The 19,367-nt window shown below is 38.3% G+C and overlaps 1 long non-coding RNA gene across 1 annotated transcript; it reads right to left on the reverse strand.

Annotated features, from left to right (window-relative positions):
* Window positions 1–958: 958 nt before the first annotated feature.
* On the reverse strand, window positions 959–19,141 carry LOC124261523. The gene is made up of 2 exons (XR_006894344.1): window positions 19,023–19,141; window positions 959–1,435 (listed from the first exon to the last, which is right to left on the reverse strand). It is a non-coding gene; the product is annotated as an uncharacterized LOC124261523 (long non-coding RNA).
* Window positions 19,142–19,367: the final 226 nt, after the last annotated feature.

Consider the following 19,367-nt stretch of genomic DNA (forward strand, 5'->3'; position numbering starts at 1 on the left):
GGGCCGGGATATATGCATACATAATGAATAATGGTCATTGCTATTGTGGCAGAGTTAAGTTCACATCAGCAATGCAAGTACTTTACACTAACAATGTAACAACTAGTCTTCTGCAACACTGTCTGAGGTGAGGCATGTTACCACTGAATTGGGGAAAAATTTAAGATTTGAAAGACTTGTTTATTGTTGACACAGTTCTGTAACGATGAAACAGTAACATATTTAGAGAAATAATTTAGCACCATTAATATCAAAACTAATTCAATTTACTAAATGCATAAATGTATGGCTGAAACAATCCTTATTTCATTTTAAAGGCACAGGTATATGGAATATTGCAAACAGGCATGAAGAAAATAGACTGTACATATTTATGGCCGTTCAACATAACAAAGGTTCCTGATTATTGGTCATAATTCAAGCTGTGCCTGACATGAGTGTGTGTAACACTGAATATCAATTATTTATGGATGACAGAACTTAATGAAAGACCCTGATTGGCTAGGAATCTCTCACCCAACATAACCTGAGTTCCCATCCAATAATATGCATAAAATCCCAAACCTTCTCCAGCAAGAGTGACAAAAGTTATCTCCCTTAGTGTCTAAACTGAAGCAGGCACCTAAAGTGTGACCCTCACTGGGAAGCACACCATAACTTTCAGATTAGTACATTTTAAAATCATATTCAATCTCATTGGGAAGCACACCATAAGTTTCAGATGAGTACATTTTAAAATCATATTCAATCTCTAAATCATACAAGGTTATTGTTATAGTCAATAAAAGTAAGTTAAAATTACATCCCTCAAACTAACGAACACTAGATAACAATCCTCTTCCTTGGGAATCCTGAAATCAGCTGATTACACGACCAGTATTCTCCAGCTGCTCAACATGCAGGACATATAAATCTATAACCAACAGGAGCTACAACAGCGATTCATATAGGTATTGTGGATCTTCGACTACACTGATGACTAACATTCACTAAGGTTGTAGTTGGGTGGTCCGTCCGGTCAAATTGCTAATCCTTCCTTCACTGATTCATCAGGCTGAGATGACATTGTTGATGATTGCGAGGTCAGTGTTGGTCTGTTGTTTGGACTGTCTTGTTGTGTTGATGGAATTCATTTGACTACAGATGTGAGCATCCTTCTACAAATTGCCACATTATGCCCTGGATCTCCAGACTAACACATGGACTTCCCACTGACCATGTTCTGTGCGCATGTGAGGGGTAGTTTGACACCTCTCTCTAATAAATTTATAAGTTCTACACATCCAGAACAGCAGGCTGCACAGGGACTAAGCAGAACATAGAAGACGGCACAGAAGAATCCAATTGGCCAGCCAAAGACAATCAGGATGATGAACCAGATGAAACTCCACAGCCACCCACAATTAGCCATCTTGGATCAAGGGAGGTAATTCACCTGTAAGTACAGAAAAGCAATCATTAATTCATATTCTACAAAATCATTTGAACATGATTAATGACTCTTAATATCTGAGATCTATTTAGGATTTCAAACAAAGTGCTCCTGGCTGGCAAATAGGGTAAAATATGATATAAAAAAAATATTGTTGTTCCCTTAAATGTACATATTTCGTATATTCTGACCAATTCATGAATTCAAATTCAAATTGGGCATTTAAACTTTCATTTTCTACAGAGAGGCTGAAAATTGGCCTCTCAGCAGGTCAAAATAAGTCTATATAATCATGATAACAACAAAAGGCAAAGTCATCTATATTCCCTGCTCACTCTCTGACCTTGAACAGAATGATGTGCAAAGATATGCAACATGGTAACAAATTAATTGTCTGTCCACCTGCTTGTGGAGGAGGGTGAATACAAAACTGATGGGATTGCCATACAAGAGTATACAAATACCTGTTGTATTAAGACTGTAATGATAAACAAAAGTTCTCGTCATCCATATGAAGGCTTAGACTATTGAGGTTCTTGAGAGGCATATAGAAGTTGGTATTCAAGTACAAGACAAAATATTATGGATGTCAACTTCTTTACTGTATGCACAATGTTTCTGGGCTTATCCTTGCCCCTTCTTCAAGTGAATGAAATAATTCAACAAATTGTTCATGAAATGATCCTGATTGTGATCCCAACCTTTATCAGTAAAATAACAATAAGTGAGAATTAAAGCATTATAAATATTAAAATCAACAACAACCTTTTTCAGTTACTACCAATGCTGTTTTGTTCAAATCAAATCATACAGTAGATAGAAGTGTTACATCATTACTGATACAAAAACAAAGAAGACTGAAGGGGAGTCAAATCTTTGAAGGGCATTTAGAAGTGGAATACATAGGAAAAGCAAGATTTTATGGATGTCAACTTCTTTATTGTGAATAACATGACGTTTCGGAGTGTATGCGTGCTCCTTCATAAGGTTAATGATGAACCTGATGGAGGAGCAAGCATGCACTCCGAAACGTCGTGTTATTCACAATAAAGAAGTTGACATCCATAAAATCTTGTTTTCCCACTGAAGGGGAGTGTCAACAGTTCCTTCTACACATTCTTATGAGGCAGGGGTGGAAATAACTTTAAAATTGTTAGTGTACTCCGGAACAGTGGCACATGTAAAATCACTTGCTCTGATAATTTTTCCACCATACCGGCCGTTTTCTTGTTGATTTTTTAAATAAACAACATAATTAATATTGGAAAGTCAACTGGACACCGGTACAGTGTGATATACAAATTTGCTTGCCCAACAGAAAAAAACACTGGACTCGGGCGTCGGGCAATGGGTTATTTCCACCCCTGTGAGGATGTGAGAAACAAGGTACATTTAACAATGTCACTCTGACACATTGAACTGGAACCATTACGTGTGGTGTGGAAATAGGACAACTACATGTCAGTCTGAACAGGAATCTGATTTAAATGTCCTGGAAACCCAAGGGAAGATGCCTGTCAAACTCCATTACAGTATTTAAGGTTATATTTGTTTGGCTGTTGTTTGATGCTGCACTCTGATGTACTGCAGCTATATGGCAGCAGTCGGTAAATAATCAATTCTGGACCGGATAATCCAGAGATTAAATGATGAACAATTGATGTACACAATTGGGACACAATATAACATAGCAACTAAGTCATCAATTGTGACCACCCAGTCTTGTGAGTCACAGGCTGAAATCATGAAGAGCTATATAATAATGAGCTACATTTGAAGGAGTATCTCAGCGTTCGAAATACCTGCCTGCCCGACCGCCCGGATAGGTTATTTTCAACACGGACTGCCAAATTCTCAAATTCACCTGCCCGACGGTCGGGTTAAAATTTAGACATGTATGTGTAGATATTTATCATATTTCCAGAACAATAAATAATTATTAAGTCACTCATAAAAATAAATGATTAATTCAAATTGGATGATAAACTATGTCGCTTGTCAAACCTAAATTATTTACGGGCAGGTAAGTTTTGGTAAGGGCTAGCAAGTTTTACATCTAACCAGCCCTGTGATCTGGCTGAAATGTCTGCGAGTTTCATACCTTGAGTAACTACATGCAAGGTGACAGACTGTGTATTATCAGCTATGTCAACAAGTGGCACACCTACTGCTGACCCTGCATCCTGGCCTGTACTGTCAGCCATCTCCCTACCACCACTATGTTACACTAAGTAGCAGGACATGCATGGAAGGGTGTGGTATAACTGGTTTAGCTTATCTACAAGGAAGACATGAACTATATAGTCTATGAGCTATATCTACACCATTAACAATATACTTACATCCTTCCTCTTGCAACATAATGTCACACACAATAAATAACAGACATTACTCTTCTTGTTAAAAATCAGGAAATATTTGGAAGAAAATTAGAATGATTACCGAGGGAAATCACTTATATTGACTTAAAACTGCCATACACTGAGGATCATAAAATATTGCATCTACATGAGTAAATTATAACAATAAAAGAGAAATTTCCTTGATTATATAAGTTAACAGCTTAGCTGAAATGCAGGCTACAGTCAGACTACACACATTCTTTCTGTTTGAATTAAGTCACATGTTCTACATTTTGGAACACAGACAAAGGCAAGACAAGAACTTGTATACATGTATAAATGTTTTACTAGGGGTTTTACCAGTTATTATTTCATCATTCTGACATGGTTGCAAGTTCAACTCCAATGGAAAGCTTGGAGAAATTTATACATTTTGTCTGTCTTTCTTTAGTGATTGGTCTACAGCAACCCATATTTGTCATAACAGTTGACTTAACAGGATCAGGTGGTCAGGCTTGCTGACTTGGTTGACACATGTCATCAAATCCAAACTGTGACCGATGCTCATGATGTTGATCACTGGATTGTCTGGTCAGGGCTATTATCAACAGACTGCTATCATACAGCTGGAATATTACTGAGTGCAGTGTTAAACAACAAACAAAAAATGACTAGCCATATCAATGCTTGATCCACATTGAAAACAATCCCTGCCCACTTCACTGGTGATATGTCACATTACTTATTAGAACTTTATTAGAATATTTATAGATAAAATACGAACCTGCAGCGCACGTGACAATGAATTGAAAATGTGAAAATGACAAGCATTTCCCTTCATTCGTATGCACAACAAACATTTTTCACAATATTCATGAAATGGTTTCTCATGATTTGATATTCAAGATATGAAATGAAATTTGATGAAATCAGATTTTTTGGGGGAAAGACTTGTTTACAGATTACACCAGTACACTGCTGTGCTAAACTTATGTCAGACTAGATGATGACTAGAGGTGTGACGATACAGAAATTTCACGATACGATACGTATCGCGATATCTTGGAACGATATGATTCGATTCGATGCATATCACAATATGCTTTCTTTAGATATTTTCCTTAATAAAATCAGATTTTAATAGCAAGAAATTTTGACATAACCATCAATATCTAGTGAAAATTTATAATTTTAAGGTCAACGATACATATCACGATACGAAAAAACGTATCGATATATTTATCGTCAGATAAAGTATCACGATTATCGATACTACAATATATTGTCACAGCTCTAATGATGACCACTCTTACTGTAAGCCTATGTCTTGACATGTAAAACAAAGGTTATTTTTAGTAGTAAAATCAGTTCAGAAAACAGCACTCTGTAACTGTATATTTATTCCCCAAGGTGCCTGTCTTCATAGCTCATGAACATGCAACTCATAGCTTTTGAGATATTGTCGGAAGTAAATGTTTTGCATGTGCACTCCATTATCCCAGGGTATGATCATCTGTGTGGAACAATATGATAAAACTTGTCCTGGGATTCAGTTGGTGGTTAAATAATTCTCATGTGTATAGTCAAGATTCTTAGATACATCCCTGATATATGTTATCGTACCTATATTAACAGCATGTCAAACTTTCATTTCAATGTAACATAAATTAATATCTATCATTATATGCGCTTTGAGCCAATTCAATATGGTAAGTACTAGCCAAACATGAATGGCACAGGCTAGAAACACCACCATCAATCAATACTTCACCAATACTTATGCAATAGTATAACTGCCATCTGTGCTTCTTGGTCTGTGGTATACGAGTCCATACCACACGGATAAGGGGCAGTAATGTACAATAATCACCACAACTAGACAATAGTTACCTTTACTTCCCCTTAAACTGTTAAAGAGACTTTGAAAGATGTATGTAAGTCACAGCTCCCTTTGCTAAGTGTTACGTGAATAACATGTCTACAGTCCAACTATATTCTTTTTGTGAAATGAATATGTTGAATATAAACATCAAAGGAAAAGACACACATATCGTTGTGCAATCTAAATGACACTACAGGTATGAAACTAGCATTATTTTCAAAGCTGCTGATTCAGGACAATGATTGTCCAAATGAACATTTAATTCTAAACGTTGAACAACATGTTGCTAGGACATAAACATGTGTAGATTCCATTAATATTTTCACATCAATATTTTATGCTTATTGCCATTTCATTGCACATAAACTTTAAGCCAATCTGTGCAACTAGGTCTCATATATATTGTTGTTAACTACAAGGGAATATCTTACCCTTATCTGAACTAGGGATAGGCTAGGCGTTCCAGTGCACCAACAAAACAACCCAACCTTTATGTGCTTCTTGTATAAATTTGATTTGTATAAATCAAACTTGTGTACACTACGATCTATCCAATTGGTGTTGTCTCTTCCAACCAAGGACCCTATACTTCCCCCTTGCATATAAGAATATGCATCGAATCATTATCAACACTGCAAGTGTCTTGAACCCAGAAATATGATGATAATGTCGGCCATGAATGTAGTTCATGTTGTGTTGTTGGGAACTGAACAGGGGCTTCAGGACAGCCTACCATATTCAGTGAGTGAGTGAGTGAGTATGGTTGAACACCTCTTGTAGCAATAATCCACAATATCATGGAGGGGACACCAGAAATGGGCTTCACACATTACACACATGTAGGTAACCGAACCAGGGTCTCCGGGGTGACAGGCGAACGCTTTAACAACTAGGCTACCCCATCGCCCCCCCACATGATGGAGATAGACGTAACTCGTTACTGTTCTCGGACCGTCAACTCATGAAGTCATGCAGATTTAAAAGTCACTGAATAGTGAGAATGTGTATTGGCATAATCATGTGACACTGCTACAGTTGTGGTCTCGATCAAACACGTCTTATATCACCTTGATAGGCAACCCCAGTGTACTGAAAATCAGAAAAAACTAAGTTGCCATTTTCAGATCAACCACCCTTCACTTGAACAATTTCCTTCTTTATAATGTTCAGCGAGGAAAACAAGTTACAGATATTGCCACTGCACACCTACATATTAATTACATACAGGACATGGGTGGTCCAGATGTCTGAGGGGTCAAAAACCGTCATGCAGAGTTACGTCCCAGTGATCATGGGTTTGAACCCTGCTTTGCCCTGATTATATTTTCAAGAATGTCCCGTGCATGTGGGTGTTACCAAAGTGGTAAACTTAACAGACCTGCATCAATCAAGGCTTTCCACCCACATCAAGCTGACTCACCGTGACACTCTTCAAAAAACAATGTTAAACTAAACTCACACATTCATTATGACACATATCCTTGACTGATTCACCATTTATGGTGGTTTGAATGAAACAGGGCAAGAAGACCTACAGATAGTCCGCCTCACAGTCCCTGAACCACATTATTTCCCTATCTAGCCCTCCCTGCAATGCTGAAGCGCTACATGAATCAAGTCTAGATTTCTTCAGGTTAAGGATTTCCCATCTCACTGGGGCTCCTTTACAATTTAAATGGGTTTATTTGTAACCATCAAAATTATATTATTCACAGACAAAGCGTTAGTCTAATCTCTTGACTTCCGACATGATTTCCACAAGCATAAATATCGTATGAACTTTTGAACTTGGTTACAAATGTAACCCAAACATTTAGCAGGATAAAGACATACCTCCCTGTAATTAACTTCATATTGTCTGGTGATTTTTATAAATACATTGATAGACTAACACTTAGTCTCTGAATAAATATAGTTTTGATCAATATTGTGTGACTGTGTGACTGATTAATACATTGAGGGCTCTTTCTGTTTAAGTTTAAATGTAGATCTATTCCCAACAGTCAAAAGAGGCATTTTGATTGGTTGTTGATTTCTAAATAGTTTATCTTTGAGCTAAATGCAAAAAATATAATGTTTTATTGAATTTTCCCAGCATGAGTTCAAACATGCATATAAAATCAATCACACTGTATATACACTACCAGCTTGCACCATACATTTTAGATTCAGTTGCAGTCTTCGTAGGTAATTTACATTTTAGATTCAGTTCCAGTCTTCGTAGGTAATTTACATCAGGAATCAATGATCCATTAGGTTAAATTTTCAATCATAATCTGTATTCTACTAAACCATGCTCAGGGAGAATTTCAAGAATATTTTAGACAAAATGTCTCCTGTGGATCTCTAATTTGAAAACAGTATAGATTATAAGCTAAATTGTTATCATAAACCAACATAGCTTCATAGAAACTGGTGACCGCCTCCGTGGTGTAGTGGTTAGAGCGTCCGCCCGGAGAGCGGAAGGTCGTGGGTTCGATCCCTGACCGCGTCATACCAAAAGACGTTAAAATATGGTACTTGTTGGTCCCTGCCTGGCGTTCGGCATTAATGGGTACAACAAGGACTGGTCGGCTCGGAGTCAGTATAATGTGTCTGAGTGGGGTATTCCTGCTTCACTGCGGCATGGTATCTCAGTGGGCTAGCACTATAAAACCAGCTTAAGTCTGGGCTAGTACAAGCAGCCGCACATACACATACACACGCATGCACGTCGTCATATGAGCGAAACATTCTCAAGTACGACGTAAAACCCAATTTCACCTCACCTCACCTCATAGAAACTGGTAAAATTCATAGAGTTTCGTCCAGGAATGGAGATTTCCATAGGACTGGTATAACATAGCGACAATGGAATTTTTCACTATCATATGGCCTACTGACATATTAGTCTCTGACTGCGTGTGAGAATGTGATAAAATTTATAATCACATCAGCAGAATGTCATTCATATTGAGTTGTTCGTTTGTAGTCCATAAATAATCGAGGATGGACCGGTCTGTGACTAGAATAAGATATATTATTATTAAACATATTGGACAATATAGAAATTATTACCTCCTTGTTTTGTTTTGGAATCTAGTCTAGAAGAGTATGTCTGATTCTGTTAACCTCTGTGATGGAAACAATTACAACTAGGGCAAATATTTCCAACAGACAACTACTGACATGATCATGTATAGAGCTTTAAATGTAGGCCAGGGTCCAACAAGCTGGTATACACAGTAACCAGCTGTGCTAACACTAAAACACAAAACACTGTGCAAACAGTATAAAATACCAGCCAGGGTGGGTGCAAAATGGGGACATACACCCTGGGATATAACAGCCATTGGTGTCAGTTCACTGCAGAGGATGTCGACCTCTGAAGGTCAGCGTCAGCGTCAGCCCTTCAAGATCTAGTCATGAGTGAGTGAGTGAGTGAGTTTGGTTTTACGCCGCTATTAGCAATATTCCAGCAATATCACGGCAGGGGACACCAGAAATGAGCTTCACACAGTGTGCCCATGATCTAGTCATGATTCATCATACCATGTTTGACTGACTGACTGACTGACTGAGTTTGGATTTATGCCGCTTTTAGCAATATTCCAGCAACATCACGACGGGGGACACCAGAAATGGGCTTCACACATTGTACCCATGTGGGGATTCGCATTCGCTCGACAAGACCTGGGTTTGATTCCCCACATGTGAACCCTATTTCTAGTGTCCCTTGCCGTGATATTGCTGGCGTATTGCTAAAAGCTGCATAAAACCATACTCGCTCATACCATGTATAGTGCAAAAACAGTTCATCTCCCAGACCCTATAGAATAAATTAAATTTACTCCATCTCAAGTCTATGTTAATCTGGCAAATCTCGTCTGCCTCAGCTGAAGGAACTTAACTTTTGCTAACCATTTCGACTTAACTATCAAATTCCGCAGATACATATCGTTTTACAAAATAACTTTATGATTGTCCAGGTGCCAGAACACACTCTGGAATTATCTCTACAACAAGAGTAAGTCTGGTTTGATGCTGCTTTTAGCAATATATCATGGCAGGGGACACCAGAAATGGGCTTGCCCATGATCTAGTCATGATTCATCATACCATGTTTGACTGACTGACTGACTGACTGAGTTTGGATTTATGCCGCTTTTTAGCAATATTCCAGCAACATCACTGACGGGGGACACCAGAAATGGGCTTCACACATGGTACCCATGTGGGGATTACGCATTCGCTCGACAAGACCTGGGTTTGATTCCCCACATGTGAACCCTATTTCTAGTGTCCCTTGCCGTGATATTGCTGGCGTATTGCTAAAAGCTGCATAAAACCATACTCGCTCATACCATGTATAGTGCAAAAACAGTTCATCTCCCAGACCCTATAGAATAAATTAAATTTACTCCATCTCAAGTCTATGTTAATCTGGCAAATCTCGTCTGCCTCAGCTGAAGGAACTTAACTTTTGCTAACCATTTCGACTTAACTATCAAATTCCGCAGATACATATCGTTTTACAAAATAACTTTATGATTGTCCAGGTGCCAGAACACACTCTGGAATTATCTCTACAACAAGAGTAAGTCTGGTTTGACGCCGCTTTTAGCAATATTCCAGCAATATCATGGCAGGGGACACCAGAAATGGGCTTCACACATGGTACCCATGTGGGGAATCGAACCCGGGTCTTCGGCGTGACGAGTGAACACTGTAACTACCCTACTTGCCTTATTCAACAAAAGTAATAAATAGATGCATGAAATGGTTCTTCAGACATATCTCTGAATAAATTTCTAATCCCAATTCCTTGCACATTTTGACTTTAGGTAAAACATGCTAGCTGTAATAATGGAATAAAAAGTATTACTATTTCATCAATTTTTCTGTAAAACGTGAGCATGAAGGAGAAAGGAAGGAGCTGAAAAATATTGTTTCACTGAGGGACTGACTTGCTCATTTAGGAACACAATTGATCAAGGACCAGCTGTAAGATTGAGTGAGTGAGATTAGTTTTACGACGCTTTTAGCAAGATTCCAGCAATACCATGGCAGGGGACACCAGAAATGGGCTTGAGACATAGTACCCATGTGGGGAATCGAACACGTTTTTTCAGTGTGACGAGCGAACGCTTTAACCACCAGGCTGCCCCACCACCCCCAGCTGTAAGAGACAATGCAAGGTGACGGAGGTGGCAGGTTTGGATACAGAAAGGATTATCATCTCATGTTTAATTCATTCCAGCCTAATACGACTCCTCGCTGTGATGAGAATACACACACACAGTTTCCCAGTCATCGGTCATGGAGCTGTGGATCTAGTGTTGCCTCGACAGATTTCATTGATTCCTTTGGATCAAGACTGGTATAAATGCTATACAATGAATAGACAATTATATTAATAAATTGCTCAAATGTAACAGATGTTAGGTCACCAGTACACAAAGTCAGATATCTGACCACTCAGTTACCAAGGCTTTCACAAAAAATGGATGGCTGACAATTCAAAGTCAAGATCTGCAGGACTTCCTCCCCTCAAAAAGTACAAGAATTTGTACTTTATTAAGAAGCGTAATCTCAAATATAACATGTGTTACAAGACTTGTATTCCTGGAATAGATGCACAAGATGATTTATGTCCGCATTTATTGATGGCAATACGCCACATGACTCACCACCTGGTCATGACAATGTAGGAGTAAGTGTCAACAGCCGTATCAACTTTCAGTTATGCAGTCTGTAATTGATCCATCTATCATAGAAATATGTAACTCTTCCACATAATAAATGAGTCAGTCTTGGTTTTTTGATGTTATAATTTACTCAGTAACAATAACTATTTGTCTAGACACAAACAATGACTTTAAGGGAACACAATTAATGTAAATTAGGGTTGCTTGTGACAGATACTATGCTGGCCTCATGGAGTGAGTGAGTTAGTTTGGTTTTATGCCGCTTTTAGCAATGTTCCAGCAATATCATGACAGGAGACACCAGAAATGGGCTTCACACATTGCACCCATTTGGGGAATCGAACCTGGGTCTTCTGCGTGATGAACGAAGCATTAACCACTAGGCTACCCCACCACCCCTGGCCTCATGGAACTCTGGGTTGGAGAGTGCTCTTGAATAACAGATGGTTGATAAAGGATGGCACTATTTGGTTTAAAGAAAATGAAAGGCAGTGGAATAAAACAGTAGTATATCTTAGCTGTAATGTTACAGTGAAATATTCAGGAGGAACGATAAACACAAGTGAATGTGAACCACCAAACATTTCTGTCAACAAGCATTGTCACTATGATGACATAATCCCCCGCCGCAAATTATCAAATCAAACTTAAAAAGTAATATAGTTTAAGATGAAGTTAAATGTCAACAAAAACATGACCAGTTAACCTCTCTTGATATCTTGCTCTTTAGTTGTTCAAACACACAAATATTTTCAAAACTGACTTTGACCTTGACATGAATGTCATAGTTTATGAAATATGCAAAAATGGTTACTAAAGAAGTTGCTTATTGAAAAACATTAAAGGGAAGTGTTAAAAGTCTAGTGAATTCAGGTTAACATGCTGAAATCTTCAAAGTGTCGCAGCGACCTTGAAAACTAAGTGTAGGTCACCAAAATCGACTGGGACTTGCACTTTCCCTAGATGAAGCTTGGTGTCAAATATGAAGAAGTCCAGTGAAAGGTTCTTGAGATATCTCGCTGACCATCTTAACATGCAGGTTAACATACTGAAATCGTCAAAGTGCCGCTGTGACCTTGAAAATAAAGTGAAGGTCACCAAAATCGACTGGACCCTGCGCCTTCCCTAGATAAGCTTGGTGTTGAATATGAAGAAAATCTAGAGAACAGTTCTTGAGATATCTCGCTGACAAGAGTAAAACGTTAAAGTCCCCTTGTAACCTTGAAATTAAGGTCAAGGTCACCAAACCTAACTGGCACCTTTCTTATACTGTGATGAACCTAGGTACCAAATATGAAAGAATCTAGTCAACAGTTCTTAAGATATTCCAATTAGTACGGACGGACAGAGCCTAATACTATAAAACACAGTCATCATGGTTGTAGTCTCCAGTTTCTTTGCTGTTTATTGCTGCATCAGCAACATTCCTGGTGGTCTGTAAATAACAGATTCTGGATCCAGTGATCGATATTATGAGTATGATCAACTCAATTGGGATAGAATGACATGCATTAACCATGCCCACAAGCTTGACCACCCAATCTGGTTAGAGGACACTTATGAAAAGCAACCATTGATCAAGACCAATACTACCATATGAATCTTCAAAGGTGTGTTTTCTAGAGTAACAGCAGCCCAAAGTGTTAACAACAACATCTAAAATGTTCATGTCTTCAAGCTTTTTTAACTTACAAATGTGCTATTGGCAACTGTTTTCTATCCATTTCTATTTCTTATGTAACCTCTCCTGGCTGATGACCCGTTGGCAGACTACATATGTTAATATTTATCAATATTAATCAAATATTAATCCAGTGTATGAAATTAGGCCCATCCGACCGCCCGAGACGGGCTAGATTTCTGACGGACAGTCTAAATTTAAAGCTAGCCAGCCCGATGGTCAGGTAAAAACTTTAGATAACACGTTCCGTCCCTTCGACTCTGAGTCTCACAGTGGGATCTCTGAATCTGACTGTTGTGAATAGACCAGTAAGGCCAGACCAATTTTATTTCTTGTTTTACAGATTTTTGTCCTCAGAAAACCTAAAGGCAGGACGGAAAAACAACAAAACCAAACCACCAGTCAAAGTAATATTCCTTCTAAATACTCAAAGTATTTTACTTTTGGCAATTTATGAAGTGTATATGGGGCAAAAAACAATCTAAAATTTTTTTGGGGGTAATGTTACATTTTTGGCTAATAAAACATTAGGATTTTATTTTTTGAGCGGGGTAAATTAATTTCTATTTTTTTTTCTTATTCTTGAAAAAATACGACAGGCGGATCCGTAAAACAAGAAACAAACTTGGTCTGGTCTAAACAGTAAATACAAGTCTCAGGCTCTTAATTCATTGTAACCAAAAATTGAGTTACGAGTATCTTCTTTTGGTTGTCTGGCCTGGTTAAATCCATTTTGGGCTGGTAACATTTTGAAGTTACCAGCCCTGATGTCTAGCTGGATTTTTAGCTTATTTCATACACTGATTAATCATGTTATTATCAACAAACAATAATTACGAGGGCATAGTGAGAACTGGTACTATTAGCTGACAGGAAAATTCTACTTTCACTTTTTCGATTCCATTTCATCAAGATGTTAAAAAAATCAAACAGAAATGGTGTTTTTTTTCCCCTGCTTAACAAAACTCAGACTTCTACTAATATTCCACCTTCAAAAATTCAGAAATGACACACAAATATGACAACTGGTCACCAGTCCAAAATTGTGATAACATAGATAAAACTTTAAATAATACTCAACATAGTAGACATTTTACTGATGTAATCACGATGTAATCATGCAGGTCAAAATAGCAACAGCAAAATGCAGAAACTGTTTTTGTCTAAATGCCACATATGGATTTCTCGACAGATGTTTTCAGCTGTGATAGAAACATTTGAATCACCAACGAAACAATGGATCAGTCAGGGTACAAAACATATTTTATCTGCCTCGCTAGTCACATTGTGCACTCAGCACAATGCATATTTGTTCACGCAATTACAGGTTCACAAAACTTATCAGCGTAACGATCCAGGTTAGAGTGGTTAGAATTGTTCCTAGCATTGCTTTCATCAGGGTATTTAAGCTGACTTGGTTGATATATCGTTATTGTTAAGATGCTCATTTTGTCAATCCCTGGGTGAGTGAGTGACTGAGTTTAGTTTTATGCCGCACTCAGTAATATTCCAACCATATGGCGGCGGTCTGTAAATAATCAAGTCTGGACCAGACAATCCAGTGATCAACAGCATGAGCATCGATCTGCGCAATTGGGAACCAATGACATGTGTCAACCAAGTCAGCGAGCCTGACCACCTGATCCTGTTAGTCGCAATCCCTGGAATATTGCTGAGCATTGCATTAATCCTCTGCAAGCCAGAGGGACATCACTCCTCTTTAACTATCACTTTGAGGTCAAGCTTAGTAATGCATTAAATTTGATGATAAGGCAAGAAGTTGCGAGAACTTGATTAACAATAGGGTAACATTGGTGAAATTACACCTATGCAATCAAGTAAATGTGGGAATATAAGGACTAATTTATGTTAGAGACATCTAAATCATCAATTCTTACAATTTGTTGTAATATTTAAAAGTATAAATTTTAGAATTTTAACTATAAATTGTATATTTATAGTACTTATCCATCTTTCTTTATGCACTCATCTTACAGTTGGATGGTGGGCCAAAGATTACTCTCGACATCTATAGAGAGATGGCAACCTTGTGACCTCTCATCCTCTAAGCGTTGGACATTTCCTAATTAGACAGTCTTGTCATGGGTGGCTTCTAGTGGTAGTCCGATTAATTGAAATAATCGAAGATTGGTCGTAGTGACTAAACGACCAAGCAATCGATCACAGTTTCTCATAATCGAACACAAACAATTCTAGAACACTTCTTTTCATTAACAATATTTTTCACATGGTTGGTTTTGTCTGTTACATTTCGTAAGCACTACAAGCTCGTTTCAAGTCACGATTGAACTTATCTTAAAGATTCCAAGAAATTTATGTTCCTAACATACTAGTCATCCTTTAAAGATGTGAAATTTTGCCAAAAAACCCCAAAAGAACTACTTGTTTTTTTACCTTCTTTTTATGTGCATTAACAAATTTTATAAATGATGCTAACCAATTATTTTCGATGATTGATCGGTAGTAATGAACCAATCATCAATTATGAGATTTTAACCAATTCCCAACACTAGTGGCTTCATAAACCCCTTAGCCCTACTTTACACAAACTACTAAGGGATAGGCAGTCCCGAGTTAAGTGATTTCTTACCATATCGATTGACGAATGGCAACTGCCCTGCCACTCACTTATTGAAAAGATGCGCTCCTCTTCAAGTATTGACACATCAATGATCAGATGATGTGTTCGTACGAACGGAGTCAAAGAGTCTCCATCACAAACATTCTGATTCAACTCTACCAGCCACCATTGAAGGCAGTGTTTGCCCTAGGCATAAATATTTAGGAGTCATCATGACTCTCTTGTGTCATGAGAGGGAGTCATGGACAGGTTTTTTGGAGTCAACTTCAGTTTGGAACTTTCATCAAGACATCAACTGTAATTGTTTAATAACGGCAAAAAAAGGTAAGGCAGGTCAGGTATTTAATCAGCACTGAGCAGTAAAAAAAACCCAGTCATTGCAGTCAGCGCACAGAAACCTAAGTTCAGATTATGAACAATGACGAAAGCTTCTAAATTCACTGTATATTGGAGATAATTTGTGCGTCAAATATGCAGGTTTTATGCATCATGGAAAACACTGTGAGTGTGAAGGTACCGAAGGAGGGATGTTGGGACACAAATTGGAGATTGAAGATCAGCAATATGAAGTAACGGATGTAAGAAGACTTGAATTGGCTGTAGCTGTCTTCTGAGTGTGAGAATGGGTCCACATTACAAGACCCAGAAGTTCTTGCCATTGACAAAGGGATCTCGCAGTGGCACTAGATGCTATATCTTTACCCTGTCGGAGGGATGAACATCTTTCCCAGTTGTGTGTCAAAGAGGGCCCTGATGAATTGAAGTGTGTTGGAAGCATGGCCAAAATATCACCAACTCCAAATAGACTTCTCAGGCAGTTTATCTGCATCATCCAAGGAAGCATGGTATTCAAAATGTCAATGCTCTCAATACTTACCTACAAAAAGATATCACCTGAGGGGTGAATCAAGTACCTACTCTGTGGAAATGGCACTGAGGTTACATCAGGGAAGGTGTTCAAAGAACTCAAAGCAATGTCTGCACAATTGTTGATGTGTTGTAGGAGGATCAAGGGAATGTAGCATTGTTTTGGTGATGGACATAGCTTGAATGTTAGCCTTGTAATCCAATGGCGGATGACATGGTTTATAGTCCTACAAACAGTGATCTCAAGAAAGAAGAAACCAGAATCATAAGGCCTCAATGAACTGGAGACGTGTAGTAGATGAACAAGTTGGCCAAAGATAACATGGCGGGATCACTGACTGTAGAGAGATTGATGATACTAGGGCAAGGCTTCAGGGCAGGTTATCTCAATACAGAACATCTGCACCCTGGTGCGTCAAGAAAGAGACTCACACAATAACCTGAGTAGGTCACATCTTCTGCATGTAGTTGCAATGATTGTCCAATTTCAGAAATTGGAGCAGGGGTGCGTTTGAGCAAGTTGTTCAGAGAGACTGGAAACTTTATCCTAGGCTGATTCCACTCCACAGTCAAAAGAACAAGAGAAAGTGCACAGTGTGATGTATAAAACTTCTATATTAGTGTGGTTAGAGCGTCCGCCCGGAGAGCGGAAGGTCGTGGGTTCAATCCCCGACCGCGTCATACCAAAAGACGTTAAAATATGGTACTTGTTGATCCCTGCCTGGCGCTCGGCATTAATGGGTACAACAAGGACTGGTCGGCTTGGAGTCAGTATAATGTGTCTGAGTGGGGTATTCATTCTTCACTGCGGCGTGGTATCTCAGTGGGCTAGCACTATAAAACCAGCTGACGTCTGGGCTAGTACAAGCAGCCGCACACACACATACACACACGCATGCACGTCGTCATATGAGCGAAATATTCTCAAGCACAACGTTCAACCCAATTTCACCTCACCTCTATATTAGTGTTGGAATAGTTTGGTTCCGGAGTTACAAAACAATTCTAAATATAATGTCCTCATCCACAGCAAATTCTTTCCAAGTGACAACAGTTACTGGTGATAAGGACTGATAAGATATGCCCCCTCTTCTTTGAGCATATGTAACCTCTCTCTCGTATTTTGACGTCAGAGAGGGAAATAAATTTGTATCATCTATTACATGCTATATTTTTGTATTGAATGTAACATTTTACACATAAGCCTACTAGTCATGTTGATATATATTTGTTGTTCAGACATTAAGTAGTATTTTGTGCGATCACAACTTTCTGAAAGCTCTTAAATATATAAGATTGTTGCACTGTACTTCTATCGGAGCAAGAAGTGGACAGTTTTACTGTGCTTTAACACATAGCAAAATCTAGGACAGCATTCAGCTGTGTCTTTTTGTCAAACCGATTTAATATTTTAAATTAACACCATCAGATAGGACATTTAATACTCTTCAACTCTGCGTAGTTTTAAAGTCAAAGGTAGATTCTGTGCTGCAAGACATTCACGTTTCAGAACTTAAGAAACTGAACGTAAGAAAAACTGTTTTGCCATCAAGCAGGTTGATCAACAAACAAGATTTATGTCTGCGTCCAATAATCTATTTTTAGAAAACAATTTGGGATTTCCCTACTTGTATACACATATATTTCTTTCACACAAGATTGGATAACCATGACAACAGAGGCTACATACTGGATATATCTCTTAGTTTACTTGTACACAGACATCCAAATGACCAAAACTTTGAAATCTGACCTTACATCTTGAATTATTCATACCCAACTTTGTAACTCCAGTTCTAACCAGCAAGAACCGGGTATCTGCTTCTCTGTTTCACAAATAGATGTTAAGGTTACTGGAATATATACGACTGTTTGCTTTACACTTCCACTGCTTCTCCGTTTCACAAATAGATGTAAGGTTACTGGAATTTATATGACTGTTTGCTTTACACTCCCACAAAGACAAGCCCCCCTTTTAAATGTCACACAAAATGTGCCAACAGATTTAATATGGTCAGATGCTGAATCCTCTTCTTTATAATAACTTTGACATTTTGCAGTGAAACAGTGACATTATATACCATAATTCAACTCATTTAGTCATTACATTATTATTATATTCTGGGACAATATAATATCACAGGATAAGTCACAGCATACACTCCATTTTACTGTTATTCCACCCTGGACCACGAACCACTTGTGTTACCCGAATTTATAACATACTCACTTACAGTTTACAATGTTTCAACTATGTTGCTGAGCGTGAAGATGCTTGTATCAGACGCGAATGGATATCACAAACAGTCTGTAGCCCAATACAGACGGATCCGCAGGAAAAATGTCCTGTATACTGACCTAAGCCAGTCACTGCACGAGTAGCAACAGTTGACTGGGCTCTGAATGAGTCTGGCTGTCGGTCTACTCTTGAGCACATCCGTCACCACCCAGGCATGAAACTAGCGCGAAGACTGATATAAAGACGTATCGATAGTAAGGGTATGGTGTGAGAGAATCACAGTTACTTACAGAGAGCGACAAATGCTATCACAGGACGTGCGTTGTTCCGTTAGAATGGCTCCAAACTTAGTCATGTGACCTGTCGGCCATGCAACACTGTTGAATAAGACGACAACGATATGACTCAGATTGTATACGAAGGGGAATAACTGGTGTCGGGGATTGTGATGTTGAGAGTGTTACGAACAGGCGCAACCACTTACATTATGTCAGAAAGGGCAGATGCTAAATGCGTTAAAGTATATGATAGATAAATGCCAGTTTTACTTCATCTGTATTATGCTTTTAGAAGTAATTAATTTATACATCCATGCCAGTGTACTGGTTTATTCATAAATATACGATATTATTAAA

This window comes from Haliotis rubra, unplaced genomic scaffold (genome assembly GCF_003918875.1).
Source record: "Haliotis rubra isolate DU_JTF1 unplaced genomic scaffold, ASM391887v1 Scf80, whole genome shotgun sequence".
Lineage (NCBI taxonomy): Eukaryota > Metazoa > Mollusca > Gastropoda > Lepetellida > Haliotidae > Haliotis > Haliotis rubra.